This window comes from Dromiciops gliroides, chromosome X (assembly GCF_019393635.1).
Source record: "Dromiciops gliroides isolate mDroGli1 chromosome X, mDroGli1.pri, whole genome shotgun sequence".
In the NCBI taxonomy this organism is placed as follows: domain Eukaryota; kingdom Metazoa; phylum Chordata; class Mammalia; order Microbiotheria; family Microbiotheriidae; genus Dromiciops; species Dromiciops gliroides.
Window position 1 is genome coordinate 82,253,307 of NC_057867.1, and position 6,387 is coordinate 82,259,693.

Genomic DNA, 6,387 nt, shown 5'->3' on the forward strand with positions numbered 1-6,387 from the left:
CAGTTTAGAAGAAGAAATCCAACACAGGTAATTTAGAAACTTTAATTCTGTGAGGAATAAAGAGTGGCTAAATAAGTATAAGGGCCATGAAGACATTAAGGAATGTTAAGGAGTCCCCTGAACTTGTCTTTTTGAGTTGCCATATTTTCCAGACACACTGGACCCGGAGCATGCAGGAGGCCCTGAACACATCAAGGACAAAGCCCACCCCACCCCCACCCCGCCCAGCTGACATAATTTTCTGTTTGCATCCCAAACTGGACTCCCTGTGTGTCCTTGGGAGGCAAGAGAGATACCAGTTAGTCTGCACTTGACTGGGAAACTGCACAGCTGGGGTATTTGTAGCTAGGCAGACCATCATATCTTCATGGTCCAGTAGTTCCCAAGGGAAAAGAATGCTGCTTTTGCTGTCACCTTTCCAGGGTGTGTGTGTGTGGGGGGGGGGGTTCCTTTTCCCACCTTTACTGCACTTTTTCCTCTTCCCATGCAGTAGGAGATTTCTGGGTTTGCCTCCTTCCTTTGTTGTACTGTCACACAAACTTCTGAATGGATTGTGAATTCTCTATGTTTGCTTAGGGTTCCACATGCATGCTCATTCTCTTGTAATAAATCTAGTGTTCACATGAGTTTCATGAAGTTGTGAGTGCCTGGTGACAAATAAAAGAATAAGTCCAGAACAGAAAAATGTAAAGAAAGATAAGTAACAAAGAAAAGGAGGGAACAAAATCCTTCTTCAAAAATGAAATCTTAGAAAATAATTTATAAAGATGTTGAAGGGGGAGAACAAGAGAGATTCACCCTGACTACTTAACTGGGAGGAATAAAAGAGGGGCAGAGTTTAAGAAATAGATCAAATGAAGCCCAAAATAGGAACTAATAAGCAAAACTCTAAAACTAGGGAAAGGGGAAATAGATGGTAAAAAGAGCTTAAGGGAAGAGAAAGTTGATGAGAATAGGGTTTCCTTTAAAAAAGACAACTGAAATAACTAAAGGAACAGAGTTCTTTGTATATGGACTAAGAGGGGGAAAATTCCTGATTGGAGAAAAAAACAATATTAGAGACAAAAAAGAGGAAAATATTAACCTAACACTCATAACTTTCAATGTAAATGGATGAAAAATATCCAATTAAAAAAGATTGAAGAAAACAAAAACCCACAATCTGTCGCTTAAAAGAAACACGAAAAAAAGAAGAGCGTCAAGTAGTAGATCTAGGAGAAAGTAAAACAAATCACCAAGACATTAAAGATGATAATCAGATCATATGGAAAGGAACCTGGGCAATAAACTAATGTCAAGATCAAATTTCTGGGTTCCAAATACCTTAACATCTAAATTCGTGACAGAAACAGTAACTGAACTAGAAGCCAGAGACAGTACCACAACAGTGGCAAGATCTTTCCAAGTCCTCTCAGCTTTATTTTTTTTTTAGTGAGGCAATTGGGGTTAAGTGACTTGCCCAGGGTCACACAGCTAGTAAGTGTTAAGTGTCTGAGGCCAGATTTGAATTCAGGTCCTCCTGACTCCAGGGCCAGTGCTCTATCCACTGCACCACCTAGCTGCCCCCTCTCAGCTTTAGATAAGTAGAAAGGAAAGATAAACAAAAGAAAAGATAGAAATGAACAATTTGCTAGAGAAATTAGAGCAAAATGACTCAACTGTGTCTGAAATGGGCCTGCTAAAAACTCTGCTATCTTAGCATGATGTGGGGTTTTCTAACATTGTGCCACCTATGAAGGTCCTGACATAGTGCAGACGAATAAAAAAGGGTAGAAATAGTAAATAAATCCTTCAGAGAAATAACACAATAAAAACCAAACAAGGGGCAGAGACTCAAATGGAGACAATGATGAAATTCTCAATAATGACTGTGTCAAAGACTATATTGCAGAAACAATATCTCTAGGTAAATCTCTTCTGCTGAAAAGCTGACTGACCTATTAATGCTCACCTCTTTCAGTATGAAACCTCTATTAGCAAGAGACTGGCCTGAGTCAGGCCTGGCTTAGAGCCCCATGCCTTCATTCCCTCCCTTCTCTAATCTGCCCTTTACACAACTGTCAAAGTAGTCTCCCTAAATGTGCAGTTCTGGAATACCACATCACTGCCCTGCTCCATAAACTCCGGTGGCTCCCTATTATCTTTGGACTAAAATAGAAGCAGCTCTGTTTGGCACTTGAAATTCATCACAACCAGGCTTTCTGCTCTCTATGGCCCAGCCATGTTGCCCTCGCTTTTCCTCACACATGATGTTGTATCTCCTCTTTGTGATTCTGCACAGGCCGTCCACCATGCCTGGAATGCCTGTCCTCTGCCTCTGAGAATCTCTGGTTTCTTTAAGGGCAGAGCATCAATTCCAGTGTCCACATAAAAGCCTTTCATAATCTCCCCCCACACCTTTCCCCTCAAGTTACCTTACATTTATGTATCCATTTTGTACGTCCTTCTATGTGCACCTGTGGTTTCTCCCCAAAGATTATCATCTCCTTCAGGGCTTGGACTGTTTCCTTCCATTCCTTGTCTTCTTGTCGCCTAGCAGAACACTCGGCATGTGTTTAATGCTTTATGAATGATGGATTGACGGATTCAAATCTTTGAATGTCTATGAGACATTCCATTTGTTCAGCTTATCCTCATCAAGCAAAATTAGGAGCAATGGGTGGGTAGATTTTTATCTCGGCCAATAAGGAAAACGTTTCTGATCATTAGAGTTGTCTGGAAATGGGATGTGTTGGCTTGTGAGCTAGGGAATTGCTCATCACTTTAGGCCTTCAGGTAGATGAGGGATGACCAATTATTTGAGATGTTGTAGAGAGGACTGGCATGGAAGGTGGAGAATTTGGAGTCTTGTGTGGAGTTCTGAGCCCCACAGCTCAGGAAGATTATTGATAAGCTGCAGAGGATCCAAAGGATGGTGGCCAGGGGGTTGAAAGGCCTCGAGTTTGCGTCACAGAGGATCCACTGAAGTACATGGTGATGGTTAGCCTGGAGAAGACTCAGATGGGACGAGCTAGGTATCTTCTTGTATTAGAAGGACCTCCAGGAGGAAAGATTAAACAGCCCTAGTGAACAAACCCAGGAACAGCTGCAGAGGCAGGTTCTGTCTCTGTGTGCAGAAGGATTTCCTTACCCTTGGAGTTGTCCCAAAGTAGAATGGCTGTACTGGGAGGTGGTGGCTTTCCTGTCATTGGTGGTATTCAAAGCGAAGCCCTTGTTCAGAGATGCCGGAGTTAGGTTGGAACAGTGTCCTTGGAAATCCTTTCCAGCTCTGAGATTCTGTGATTCTGGAGTAGAGGGAGGAAGGGGAACATAAAAACCTATCACTAAAGTCAATCAACTAATTAGTTCACCCATTACTAAAGTCCATCAATTAATGAATTCACCTTTTACTACAGTCAGTAAATGAACCTATTACTAAAGTGTACTATTGGCCCAAACAGCTCAGTAAATTGCAATACCCAGTATAGCCACTAGATGTCAACAAAATACCCCACACTGTTTCTCAAGGGCAATGAATAGGTTAAAAAGCATTTATTGAGCCCCTAGTGAATGTTCCTCCCTGTCCTAGGTGTTGGGGATACAAAGACAGAAATGAAACAGCCCCAGCCCTCAAGGAGCTTACATCCTAGTGCTGGACACAGAGGGTCCATGCCCTGGAGTCAGGAGGCTCTGAGTTAAAAATCTATCCTTAGACGGAAGAGCTGTGTGACCCTGGGCAAGTCACTTAACTCTGTTTGTCTTAGTCCCCGGCTATAAAATGAGCTGGAGAAGGAAATAGCAAGCCACTTCAGTATCTCTGCAAGGAAACCCCAAATTGGGTCAGGAAGAGTCAGACACAATTGAAAACAGCTGAATAACAATAACAACATGATGTGCCAGGCACTGTGCTAGGTATTGAAGGTATAAATCTCAGTGAGTAAGATAGGACAATTTGCCCTCAAAGAGCTCACCTTCTAGTGGGGGAAGAGAACACATAAAAGAGAAGCTGCGTCACCTAGCTGCCCCTTGTATTCGTATAAAACAACTTGTCCAGCCATTCCCCAGTTGATGGGCATCCCCTCAACTTTCAATTCCTTGCCACCACGTACAGAGCAGCTATAAATATTTTTGTACATGTGGGTCCCTCTCCCCTTTCCATGATCACTTTGGGGAAAAGACATTTGGGGTTTTCTTGGCAAGGAGACTAGAGTGGTCTGCCATGTTCTCCAGCTCATTTTACACATGAGGAAACTGAGGCAAGCAAACGGTGAGTTGCCCAGGATTGCCCAGCTAGCGGGTATCTGAGGCCACACTTGAACTCAGATCTTGACTCCACACAGTCACCTCGACACCTAGCTGCCCCATTTGGGGGAAAAGATTTTCTTTGAAAATTTCTAAAATAAATTGAACGCTACACTTCTGGTCTTAGAACATCTAGAGAGATGAGAGTAACCCAGTGAGATGGGGGGAAGAGAAAGTATAACTCATGGCTCCCCTGCCCCGAGGCCGACCTTTGGGGTAGGATGGCTTGACTTCGAATCCTGCTTCAAGAATGAAGTAGGAGGGCAGCTAGGTGGCGCAGTGGATAAAGCACCAGCCCTGGATTCAGGAGGACCTGAGTTCAAATTCGGCCTCAGACACGTGACACTAGCTGTGTGACCCTGGGCAAGTCACTTAACCCTCATTGCCCCGCCTCCCCCAAAGGGCGGGGGGGGGGGGGGTGAAGTAGGAGACAGCAAGAGGTACCGGGAAGGGTCGAGGGCAGGGCCTTTGTGACTTCAGGCGATGAGGGGTGGGAGACGAGAGCCGGAAAAAGCCAGGATTCACGTGGTCCCTAGCCCCGCCAATATCAAGAGGCCTCGGAACCAGAAACTAGTGCCCTCAGCGAGGGACCGGAAGTCAGATGGGGAGTCACCTAAAGCAGCGGACGGGGCCTCCGCTCCAGGAAGTCCCGCCCCCTAGGCCAGCGCTGAACTGAGCGGCTGCGAGGCGGGAAAGCCCGGAACCGGATGAAGGCATAAGTGAACGGGAGTCTTCTCCCAACTCCTCCCACCTCCCACCCCTCTCACGTCACCCCCCATTCCTCCTTTTCCGCCCCGCCCCTACCCCGGGAGCCGAGCTTCCTCCTGGGGGGGAAGAAGAGGAGGGGGATGTGGGAAAGGAATGCGGAGGAGCTGCCAGCACGCCCAGAAAGCGGGAGGGAGACAAAGAGGAGAAAGGGAACCTCCCACCCCAGCCGAAAGATGAACCCCGTCCGGTACTGCCCACGACGCCCTCCCAAAGACTCGACCTGGAGGCTGAATGATGGCGTCCCAAAGCCTTGGTGGGACCGGGGCCAATGCGAGATGGCTTCCCCAGACAAGAGCCCAAAGTGAGCTAGCGGGCAGAGCCATCCACAGGCCCAAAGCTGTCTGTCTTCCTACCCGTTGTCATCAGCAGGAGAGAGAAAGGTCACACGGACACTTAAGAAATCGAATCGCTGCACCTTGCACCTTCCAAGTGGACCCTTCTCTTTTCACTGGGTGCCATTTTCTTTTCTATGTACATACCGTTCTCTATTTCCTTCTCTCCTCTGTGCCCATGCCCCCTCTATTCATCCCTCTCTTCTCTGATCATTTCCCTTTGAACTCACCCCTTCTAGTCTGTAGTCTCCTGCCTCTCCCATTGTCCATTCCCTCCAGTGTGCCTACTCTTGTCTATGGATCTCACTGTGTTCTCTATGAGCCTTCTTAAAGAAAAACTATATATCAGTCCCATACTCTGCCCTATACAGACAAATCTGCCAGAAACAATTATTATTAGTTCATCATTTTTCTAATCTGAGCCTTTTTCTGTTTGGAGAGAGAAATGCCCCAATTGACAGAGTCCCCTCTAATCCAGTGACGTGTTTCCCATCTGAGATATTTTGCATGAACATTTATGGGAATCTTGAACAAAGGAAATTTCCCAATAGGATCAAATAGAGTTCATCCAAGAGAACAACGCTAAATTAACCTTGGAGACTAAATTTCTCAAAACCATTCCATCTCTGAGGCCGGATTTGAACTCAGGTCCTCCTGACTCCAGGGCCAGTGCTTTATCCACCGTGCCACCTAGCTGCCCCATCCTCTTGTGACTTTTGTTTTTGGGGGGTTTTTGGGAGGGGGGGTTGGGGGTTTTTTTGAGGGGCAATGGGGGTTAAGTGACTTGCCCAGGGTCACACAGCTAGTAAGTGTCAAGTGTCTGAGGCCGGATTTGAACTCAGGTACTCCTGAATCCAGAGCCAGTGCTTTATCCACTGCGCTGCCTAGCTGCTCTCTCGTGACTTTTGAATAAGCTCAGTGGACATCAGTTTCCTCCTTTGACAAGGAGGGTATTGACCCATAACAAACTTTAGGTAACTATTTTGTATTGCAAAATGAGGCTAAA

General features: G+C 45.9%; 1 long non-coding RNA gene across 1 annotated transcript; it reads right to left on the reverse strand.

Annotated features, from left to right (window-relative positions):
• Positions 1-520: 520 nt before the first annotated feature.
• On the reverse strand, positions 521-5,504 carry LOC122734138. Its single transcript, XR_006353997.1, has 3 exons — positions 5,403-5,504; positions 2,415-3,284; positions 521-647 (listed from the first exon to the last, which is right to left on the reverse strand). It is a non-coding gene; the product is annotated as an uncharacterized LOC122734138 (long non-coding RNA).
• Positions 5,505-6,387: the final 883 nt, after the last annotated feature.